Source organism: Rhamphochromis sp. 'chilingali', assembly GCF_963969265.1.
Source record: "Rhamphochromis sp. 'chilingali' genome assembly, chromosome: 13".
Lineage (NCBI taxonomy): Eukaryota > Metazoa > Chordata > Actinopteri > Cichliformes > Cichlidae > Rhamphochromis > Rhamphochromis sp. 'chilingali'.
In genome coordinates, this window is record NC_137940.1 from 7859212 (window position 1) to 7871293 (window position 12082).

Genomic DNA, 12082 nt, shown 5'->3' on the forward strand with positions numbered 1-12082 from the left:
AAATGAAAGAAAGAAAGAAAGAAATGAACATTGTATTTTCTCTTCATTTTTTGTGACTAGGATTTCATGTTAAATACATGCTTTATTTTACTATATCTGAAATTCAACTATATAACATTCAGAAATTGTCACTAGTTATCTTTTGCAATATAAAGGGTTTTTTTTTTTATTTAATATGGGACTTTGCAGCAGTGCTAAACCCATCCATCCATCCATCCATCCATTTTCATCCGCTTTGTCCGGGGCCGGGTCGCGGGGGCAGCAGCCTAAGCAAAGAGGCCCAGACCTCCCTCTCCCCAGCCACCTCCTCCAGCTTATCCGGGGGAATACCAAGGCGCTCCCAGGCCAGCCGAGAGATATAATCTCTCCAGCGTGTCCTGGGTCTGCCCCGGGGCCTCCTCCCGGTGGGACATGCCTGGAACACCTCACCCAGGAGGCGCCCAGGGGGCATCCTTGTCAGATGCCCGAACCACCTCAGCTGGCTCCTTTCGATGTGGAGCAGCAGCTGCTCTACTCTGAGCCCCTCCCGGATGTCCGAACTTCTCACCCTATCTCTAAGGGAGAGGCCAGCCACCCTTCGGAGGAAGCTCATTTCTGCCGCTTGTATCCGCGATCTCGTTCTTTCGGTCACTACCCACAGCTCGTGGCCATAGGTGAGGGTAGGGACGTAGATCGACCGGTAAATTGAGAGCTTCGCTTTTACACTCAGTTCCCTCTTCACCACGACGGACCGGTGCAGCGTCCGCATTACTGCAGCTGCAGCCCCAATCCGTCTGTCGATCTCCGGCTCCCTTCTCCCATCACTCGCGAACAAGACCCCGAGATACTTGAACTCCTCCACTTGGGGCAGGAACTCATCCCCGACCCGGAGTGGGCACTCCACCCTTTTCCGGCTGAGAACCATGGCCTCAGATTTGGAGGTGCTGATCCTCATTCCCGCTGCTTCACACTCGGCTGCGAACCGCTCCAGTGCGAGCTGGAGGCCCTCACCCGATGAAGCCAACAGAACCACATCATCTGCAAAAATCAGAGATGAGATTCTGAGGCCACCAAAGCGAAAGCCCTCCGCCACTTGGCTGCGCCTAGAAATCCTGTCCATAAAAATTATGAACAGAACCGGAGACAAAGGGCAGCCCTGGCGGAGCCCATCACCCACCGGGAACGAGTCCGACTTATTGCCGGCAATGCGAACCAAGCTCTTGCAACGGTTGTATAGGGATCGAATGGCCCGTAGCAATGGGCCAGACACCCCATATTCCCGCAACACCTCCCACAGGACACCCCGAGGGACACGGTCGAATGCCTTCTCCAAGTCCACAAAACACATGTAGACTGGTTGGGCAAACTCCCATGCACCCTCAAGTATCCTGGAGAGGATAAAGAGCTGGTCCAGTGTTCCGCGACCAGGACGAAAACCGCATTGTTCCTCCTGTATCCGAGGTTCGACTAACGGACGAACTCTCCTTTCCAGCACCCTGGCATAGACTTTCCCAGGGAGGCTGAGGAGTGTGATCCCCCTGTAGTTGGAACACACCCTCCGGTCCCCTTTCTTGAAGATGGGGACCACCACCCCGGTCTGCCAGTCCACAGGTACTGCCCCTGATCTCCACGCAACATTGCAGAGGCGTGTCAACCAGGACAGCCCTACAACGTCCAGAGCCTTCAGGAACTCGGGGCGGACCTCATCAACACCAGGGGCTCTGCCACCAAGGAGTTGTTTAACTGCCTCAGTGACCTCGCCCCCGGAAATTGGCGGGTCATTCCCCTCATCCCCAGACTCTGCTTCCTCCTCGGAAGACGTGTCAGTGGGATTAAGGAGGTCCTCGAAGTATTCCTTCCACCGCCTGACAATTTTCTCAGTCGACGTCAGCAGCGCTCCGCCAGCACTATACACAGTGCAGGTAGAGCACCGCTTTCCCCTCCTGAGACGTCTGACGGTTTGCCAGAATCTCTTCGAGGCAGCCCGAAAGTCTTTTTCCATGGCCTCTCCGAACTCCTCCCACACCCGAGTTTTTGCTTCAGCCACTGCCCGAGCCGCATTCCGCTTGGCCTGTCGATACCTGTCAGCTGCCTCCGGAGTCCCACAGGCTAACCAAGCCCGATAGGACTCCTTCTTCAGCCTGGTGGCTCCCTTCACCTCTGGTGTCCACCATTTGGTTCGGGGATTACCACCACGGCAGGCACCAACCACCTTGCGACCGCAGCTCAATGCAGCAGCTTCGGCAATGGAGACGCTGAACATGGTCCATTCGGACTCAATGTCCCCAGTCTCCCTCGGAATGCTGTTGAAGCTCTGCCGGAGGTGTGCGTTGAACATCTCGCGGACTGGGGCCTCTGCTAGACGTTCCCAGCACACCCTCACTACGCGTTTAGGTGCACCAGGTCTGTCCAGCGTCTTCCCCCGCCACCTGATCCAACTCACCACCAGGTGGTGATCAGTTGACAGCTCAGCCCCTCTCTTTACCCGAGTGTCCAGAACATATGGTCGCAGGTCTGCTGATACGATTACAAAATCAATCATCGACCTACGGCCTAGAGCATCCTGGTGCCACGTGCACTCGGCTTGCTGCCGGTACGTTGGGGTTTTTCCCGGTGGACGAGAGGGTTTGTTCCCTGCGCCTTAGGGTCGGGGAACGGGTCCGGACTGTCATCTGCGCTTATGCGCCGAGTGGCAGTTCAGAGTACCCAGCCTTCTTAGAGTCCCTGGGGGGGGGGGGGGGGGGGGGGGGGGGTGCTGGAGGGTGCTCCACCTGGAGACTCTGTTGTCCTGCTGGGAGACTTCAATGCTCACGTGGGTAACGACAGCGAGACCTGGAGGGGCATGATTGGGAGGAACGGCCTCCCTGATCTGAACCCGAGCGGTGCTCTGTTATTGGACTTCTGTGCTAATCACAGTTTGGCCATAACGAACACCCTGTTCGAACATAAGAGTGTCCAGTGCTAAACCTTTTACAAATATTTTCATTAGCCAATAACTAAACTGATATTTAAATTAAAAAAAAATATCTGTCACAAATTACAAATTCTGATTCATTTTCATGGTAAAAAAAAAGTGAAAATGTTTTATCTTTAAGAGTCTTTGAGATATTCATGTATATTAAACTAACATTTCAGAGCAAGAATTATATATATTCAAAAATGTACCATAAAACGTATTTTTACAAATCAAATACTCGGGATGGAATGGCCCAAATGGAAAACAGAAAACCCACAGGACAAGCAAACTAAAACAGAGAAAATCAGACATAGCAGTAAGCTAATCAGACCTGAAGGGAATATTATTGTGCTTTACATCTTATTACTTGCTGTGGGAGCCATGCAGATCACTGTCCTTTGTATGTTAAGTGGCTCACTCTTTATGCTTATTGACTCTCCTACCGGTTGGGTTGGTTCTTTTTTGTGCACATACATTTTGTAAGAAAGAGGATTATAAAAATTCCATTTTGTTCGACTGATGAATGTGAATTCTAAACTTAACTTGCTCTAGTTCTTGATTGTTTATTCCATACGATCCAGATGCTTTGTTCACTAATTTTTCATTGTTCATTTTTATTGTGTGACGTTTGTATTTTTTTCTTAACTAATGTTTATTTTTGTTACAGTGTCTGCTGTCATCTTTTCCATGTCCCTCTTTTTTTTCTGTATAAAAATGTGCTGATGTGCTTTCTTGTGCTGATGTTGTCACAAACAATTTTAATAAATAATGTTGTCTTTTGAATTATTTACCAATATAGACTCTTTGCTCTACTTTGCTCATGTTTGAGACATTCTTGAGTTAGCAGTTTTGCAGTGTCCATGTAAAAATTCTTTCTATTTGAATGAATACTAAACTACCTGCTAGACTGGCAGTATGCAAATTGATAATAATATGTACAAGCACTAGTTGATGAGTAGTGTATTCTGTGTGAGAGACTTACCAGCTGGTAAGTCTAGGTTGTTCTTGTAGGATTCCTAAATCCTAAAAAAAAGAGAAAGTAAGACAGGAAAAGTACCCTAAAGCAGAATATAAAAATACCTTTCTCACAGTGTGAAAAAACATGGAGAGTGATGGATTAGGCTGTGCTTTATCAAAGCAGAATTCTGATTTATTTATTTTTTCCCACTTTAGGGGATTCCAAAAAAAGATTTTGGCAAGAAAGATTTTCATCTAACATCATAAAGTTATTGAGCTAAACTTGTGAGCTAACAGACCTGGAGCAACAATCATTTATTAATTCCTTCCAGCAAAAAGCAAACAAAACAAAAGAATCAATCATTTCAAAAATATCTCTGAAAATATCATCTTCTCAAATCTTTTTTATAAAGCACTGGTTCGCAAACTCTGGTGAGGCATAAAGCCATTGCAGGGTAAATCCCTGAGTTACGCATGGTTGAGGTAAAACATGGAGTGAAAATAAATTGTATGAACAAGATTCAAGATTCAAAGATTCTAAATGTTTATTGTCATGTGTACCAAGAAATTTCTCTGTACAATGATATTCTTTCTCTGCTGTCCACACACAGATGCTGGTTAATATGTATAAACATATAAAAATACAAATAGCATGAATAAATAAATGGAGACAAAAAAAATGTTTCAAGATGTTTCAAAGAAAAAGAGTTTGCTGATGCTATCATTTTACTCAAGCTCCACTTGATCCTATTTTTCCCCTTCGTTTTGGATTCTAAATGAAGACATGTCAGAAAAGATTCGAAAACAATTAGTATAAAGTAACCAGTCTACCTGGGAAGTAGGTTGCGTTGAAGGGATACATATGCCTAAATCAGTTGGTCAACCCAAAAAATGGCTTTACATGAAGGCATCAGATCAGAAAAGGCTACTGTGCTTGGCATTCTCTCTTCCTCATGGATACGTATTTACTTTTGTTACTCTCCAAATACTTCTAAAAGGGAGAATGTTTGGGTTTTTAGTTGCTAAATGTTTTACTTGTTTTTAGTCATTTGATTCCTATATAAAATAATTAAAGCCTTATAATGAAAATGAGAAATACAGTAAAATACACCAAAGAAAAGTTACAATACATCCCTGCTGCTGGAGACCAAACTTACACCAAATTACATCACTGGATGTGAGGCCTTTCTTTACTTCTTGCTTTTATGTTTTCAGCTGTTGCCTTTATTAAATATTCTTAACTTCAATATGTAGACAGTGACACATAAAATGTATATTATCCTAAACACACTTTCACAGAGGACTAGTTATTGTAGATGAATGAGTTTCTTTATTCAAGCTCCCAGAGTTCATCCAACCATGGCAAAGTGCTATTGGCATTCTGCATTGCTGTGATTGGTGGTGTTGATATGTTTTATTAAGCGGTAACTCTATCTCCTCATATCTGTGTTTCATCCTCATAGTCTCCTAAGAGCATGCTGGAAAACAAAGACGGCAGGGTCCTTTGTGGGGTACACTTAGGACTGGTTTGGTTTACTGTAAACACACTGGCAAGGGTGTCACAGAGGTCACATGTGAGTGTTTGTGTGTGAGTGTGGGGTTTTTTGTCACGGGGCTTCCATAGAGTTAAGTTGGAGGTTCTGGACTGTTTTTGAAGTAGGCAGGTGAGATTGATTTTTATACACTGATTTTTATATAGCTGAAGAGTGAAGAAGTCTACCCCAGCTCACACTGGGTAGGATAAGCTGTAATTTTACATAGAGAATTAATGAATCATTATTTTTTTTAACTGGGGTCAAATAATGAATAAGCATCTATAATTTTTTTGAATCCAGTTTTCTTGTTTCTGTTCATACTGTTTGTGCTAGGGTTCATATGATGATGATTTGGAAATGCTGTGAAAAAGCAGCAGTTAAAACATCATTTTGATTGTGTTGTAGTACTAAAATGATAGAGGAAATGTGCAAATATGCTGCTCTAACAGAGCTCTAAAGCATACCCAAGACGTAAGTTGGAGGAAGTAGGTTAATTGTTGGCTGACCAGTTAGCAGGGATTGGTATTTGTTACCTTGACCCCTAGTCATTCTACAAACATTGACTGTGGCCTGTATGGTACAGGCTGTGAAGTGTGTGTGTGTGTGTGTGTGTGTGTGTGTGTGTGTGTGTGTGTGTGTGTGTGTGTGTGTGTGTGTGTGTGTGTGTGTGTGTGTGTGTGTGTGTGTGTTTACACTTGTACCTTTTCTGATACAGAGGTCAACCAGTCAACTAGGTGCTGAGGGAATGATTTTTCTCAAGCTTTGATTTGCCTGTGAGTAAGTTGGCAAGTATGCTTTCAAAGTCCAGTAGTCTGCAGTCCCAGCAGACCACCACAAAGGAGTTAATCCCCTCTATCACAGCCAGTGCAAACACATTAGCCACACAACATCAACACAGCACTCAAGAGCCCCATTGACAAATCCTCCTCGCTTTCTCAATGAAATTCAGACTGGGAGTCACGATGTTCCTTTCCCAGCAAAACAAGGAGCTCAAATTTTGAAATGCAAGATACTGTGAAGAATAATTAAACTGCATTGTGCAAAGTTTTATCTTAAAATAACAACTGAATAAGACACATGTGATATGAGTTGGTCTTTGTTTTTGACATATGGGCTTACTTTGTGAATGAGCCTGATTTTTAGGAGCAAGACACAATGATGAAGCTTAGAAGTACAATAGGCTTTAAGCAATGAAGGGACTTTCTTTCCATTTATAATTATAAGTATTATGTTGTTACATCTGGTTTCTCATAATGGCATGATTGTACACATCATTGAATGATGAAACAAGATGTCAAGGCATCATCCAGCTGTTGGAGCATGAACTTGACTGAGATGCCTAGACAGCAGTTGGCGACTTCCTGGCAACTTCAAGTCAATATGCAAAAATAAATATTCCCTGAGCGGTTGCTTGTGGTTGCAGGCAGTTGCTGACAGTTGCTGTGAAATTGATTGCTAAAACTCTAGTCACGCAGGCCCGAGACAATTCAGTGATCCCAGGTAGCCATCAGTATATTGGGCTTCATTTTATATTGGGACCCAACTTTCAAGGACCCAACTTTGAAGGTCCTTGAAAGTTGCTGGGTGAATTTGGTATACAGTATTGCATCAAAACTTCCTTATGATTTCTTTTGTTTGGTAGCAGACCGATGCAGTTACCCAGTGTTTACACGGAAGATGCCGACTTGTCTGGAAACATTCACCAACTACCTACAAAGTGGCAGTGAAACTCAAAAATGAAAAAAACAGAAACATAGAGTGCCTTCAAAGGTAAAGCTGTGACTTTTGACACATGCATGTTTCAGCAGCAAGGAACAACTTTTACTCTGAAGGTGAACCCTGTTCATTTCCTGTTTGCTTCGCACTTCTTTAGCTGTTACTTCTACTCTTCTTCTTCTCTTACTGTGAAGTGTGCTATTTAAAATTTTGTGCATATGTTACTAAACAAATAAAAAATTAATCCCACAATTGCATTTGGAGCCCATGCTCATACTGACTACAGGCACTTTTCTTTCTTGTCTGACAGTAAACCTTTGGTAGACATTCCCTTAAAGCAGCCAATTATGGACCTGCTTTGCATGATGCTCTGCCTCTCTGTGTGGCTCTGCTGGCACCACACCTTGCACTCAGGCCACTGAAAAGTAGAACACCAACATAGCTGCTAGCAGTGTGAACACAGAAGTACTGTCAAGCTCCTGAGAGGACGTCATTCGAGATACAATGGCAAGTGGGCAGTGGCCTCTTGGTCCCCCGTGGGGGTTGCAGGCTCCCAAGTGAGAGCACTGTAGACTCCCAGCTGTTCTATGCAACATGCTGAACAGTAGGGGGTCGCCCTGTGTTTGTTTAAAACTAACAGGAATCCCATTAAAGCCCTGACTCCCTTCATTTAGGACTGCCATGGGGACACAAAGGACAGCCCTGGGAAGCGGCATGTTGCAAGGGACACCAATTATTGAGGCGAGGACACTGGCCAGCTTGTTCGTGCTCAGGGACATGTCAACTCGTTGGACGACCCCCTCCGTCAAACCCATTGACCAGAGCACACGGAGAGGCATCTTAATTGGTGTTGGGCAAACAGATTTTGTCACAAAGTTGCAAAGGAAGCTAAGTAGCTGAATGTTCACATTGTCTAACCCCTGACCTGAGCTTTAGGGGCCACTCCGAGACATCATTATGCTCCATTACTTTGAGTAATCGTCTCAGACTCGTCCTATACCGCAGCAGGGAATCCAGGACAGCAATTAAAAGCAATATTCTGACAATAAAGATGGCGTAAATAAAAAGTGAGCCCTTTTCTCTGTGTACAGTGATATGATAGTGGCGAGGGGCAAGATCTGGCAGAGAAAGTAGCTGCTAGGGTCTTTTAGCCAAAACAAGTTGAGTTTTTTGATAATGAGAAGGGGTCTTTTCAGTCTTTTTCTTTGCTCTAACCTGTCACTCAGCTTCAACTCTATCCCCTTGCTGGACCCCCAGAGCCCCTGCACTTCCTCCCCTCTCTGCCTCTTTCATTCTGTTTTAAAAGGGATTTTTTTTAGAGGGAATCACTTGACATCATTAGTTTTGGAGAGCGGCCACCATGGCAGGGTTGCTTGTCTTGGCTCATGAAAACATATGTTAGATTAGCAGCAGAGGACTTGTGTTTCGACCTCAGGTGAAAGGTCAAAGCGCAAGTCTTTTCTTTTCCTTTTCCTTTTTTTCTCCATTACCATTATCATTAATCTAAGAATAGATACTGGCCACCAATTATTCTTGATATTCCTTTTAATCTGGCTAGGAATTGGAGTTGTCTCTTCTTGTCATCTCGCTATAAGATGTACATGAAGAAAGCTTGTGCTACTAGTTTCTCAATACTAATTCTCTAAAATAAACTGTCCTTATCAGAATTTCCATAAATGCATCGGTAGAAGTTGGGGTGGACTGCTGGATAAACAGAAGTTTGGATTTTAGAATCTTTCCAATGATAAAGTTACAGTTTGTGAATTCTCACCACTAGATGTCAGTAGATTAAAGATTGCAGTCAACTGAGTTCTTTGTAGGCTGTCAGTCCGATGTTTACCTCAGCTGTCAATATCTCAGGTGTCCATGTGTATTTTCTCTAGAGGAAGCTGTAAAACTTTGTCAGTGAAGCCCAATATGAGTCAGTGAGTCTGTAAAGCTCACTTCTATCTGATGACAGCAATGCTGAGGTGAAATGTTGAGGATGTCCGGAACTTTTCTTGCGGTAAGAACTGCTGTAGTTTCCGCTGTTAGCTGCTGTTAGCCGGCATTAGTGAAACTGTCTTTGAAGCGGATCAAACATTATTGTTCTTTGACACTCAGTGAATAAATTGATATGATGTTATGTTAGAATTTGATCAAACCGTTTATCAGAAGGAAACTGTGTCATAACGTTAGCTTTTCACCTATAATCAGCTGTTGTTTAGACAGCTTGTTGCTGTATTGCATGTCTAATCTGCTGAGAATACGTAATTACAACAATATCAGAAATAAATATGCATACACATTTTTGCTTCTTTGATGAAAGGGACTTCTTCTCAGATCGATCCTATGATCCTTAATCCTTAATCCTTCGTGAGTCTGAAGGTGCAGCTACTAATTAAAATTTGCAGTAACACACGAACACCTACAAGTTCTCTTATCTTTTACCTTTGGTGTCCTACATATGGAGTCTTTAGTCGCATACAAAAACGTGACTGGGGGAATAACAATGTGACAATAACTTCATATTGGCCACTGTATTCAAGTTGCTGGGGCAACATGGCTACTTCCACAAACCAATAACCTGCTGTATTTTTATTCAATTAATTCTACCCACATTAGTTTTTGGAAGATGTAATTACACATTCATTAATCAATGTGTATTTCTGAGTATCACATTTGTTTTCTAATAAATAAACTTAAAAATAAATTAACTGTTCCTTTAAAGCTTAGCTTATGCTTGCTGTGTGCTTTAGTGCTACTTCAGGTGTTCAGGTGCTTCATGCATGGCCCAGTTTTTCGACCATGGCGTGCACTGTAGGGCTGTTGTATATAAAAAAATAAACAAGCTAGAGTGACAAGTCTGCGAGCAGGCCACCCTCTGCAGGCATCTCTTCAATCACTCAATGCGGGAGCATAAGGATTCCCAGATTAAACAGAACTCGTGGAGGGAGATTACTACAACAATTGAAAAAGATGAGACTTTCTGCTGAAAGCCTCAGAGAAACTACCCGCTTTGACTGTTATCATCACAATGAATGTCCCTTATCAGTTGTAATCACACACACAGATATGGCCAGTAGGCACCCTCGTGTATCTACAGGTAGTCCAAAAGGTGCACTATCATCCTTTTTAATCACTGATATAAGAGAAAGCAACCCAGATCGTGTCTGAGAACACCTTCATGTAAATAAGTGTGTGTAAAATTTCGAGTGGAGACCCTAGTAACACTAGACAACTAAGCATTCTGATTTGTAGTAAAAATCTCGAAAAGATGTCTTTGAAGCCAAATCACTGTCTTTTCCTAACTCTACCCACAATATCAGGCAGCGACATAATACTGAAGTATCCTGAACAGAAACATATGCGAGAATTCTACGAAAAAAGCCAACTAACATCAGCCACTGAGCCTGGGAAACTGTGTTGTGTACACTGCATAGTTTAAACTGTAAGGTGGCAAGGATATCTATTTATGGTTACAATAAAAATGTAGGTAACTGTGCCATCTTGTTTTACTGTACATAAATGGTGCATGGTGTTTTGTTCAGTGCTCTGGTGCATGAGTCAAAGACATGAAGATGTTGACGGAAAAAAAAAGCTTTTTCAATCTTGTTTTTGGAAGGAGTCACTTATCAAATAAAAGTGATATTTTTTACCTTATTTATTTAGATTGGTGCTTCATGTTGTTACAGCCCAGAACTGTTGCCAATATGACTTTCAAGTTTGTAGACTTGCTTCTAGAAAGATTTATCCTAACCAGTTAGTTTTTAGTGCCTAAACCCAAAGCAGTCAAAAAAAGATGGGTGTCTAACTCAATTCTAAGTGTTTGTGCTAATGCCTATATAACTAAATTATACCATAAAATAATCTCATCATACAGTTCTTTTTGTTTTTTGGGGGGTTTTTTCAACGATGATTTTCAGTATTTTATCTGATGTATACCTCTTGCTACTGGCTGTGGATCATATCTAGGACAGACAACCTAATAATATAATCATTTTGGTTGGAGGGCTTGTTTTCATGTACTGTGTAACAAACCGGAACCACATTCTTCTCACCCATCTCTCCCTTTGTCTGTATAGCACTGATTCAGATGCACCCACCCAAATCACTGCACTAGGTTGTTGGTGTTGACTGCTATTTTGCAAACAAACCATTCACATAAATGCCTGAGACAGCTCAGTGGTTAAAAAATAACCAAAGATCATAAGGAAAATATAGGAAAAAGATCGTGTGAGAGTAGATAAGACAAGACAACATTGTTTCATACAGGAGTAACAGTGGCACAATAGATCGACGATATAAGTAGACTTCTGAGATGTCAGGCAATCACCGCTGGTGAATTTTAAAAACCCATCAATGGTGGGTGCTCACTGCTTTGTTTTACAAAACTAATTCCAAAAGTTGGCACATATGCAGACATAAAAAACATCAAATTTAAATTAAAAAACGTATTTGATTATACCTAAAGGCACAATGCATCCATTTTTATTTGACCTGGCGTATTGGGTGACCCCTTGCCGATTGCGTCATATATTTTGAAAATCATTGTTGCATCCTGACATTTCCATTGCCGGAAACAGGCGTCACAACTTAAAAATTTGGCCTTGATAGAACCAAGCATTTTCTGCCCATTGGTGGGAAAGTGCTGATTAATTGTGTCGTAGCCCTGTGAGAAAGTACGCCCAGCGCAAAGCACTAATTACGGGCCCTGCCTGGTTGAGAGAAAAGGGGGCAAAACTCTCAACAAAGGCTCATCTCATATCTCAAGACAATGAGGAGCCAAAATAATAGGGGAAAGGAGAAGTTAATGAGCTGTGTCACCTGGCATCTGCTGATGTAGGGACAAGGACTGACTAGTATAGTCTGTCTGTGGCCATGTGAGAGGAGAAAACATATTATGTATGTTCAAATGTGTTTTCACAGTTCGTCACTTTAAGTTCATTTTTCTGCAACA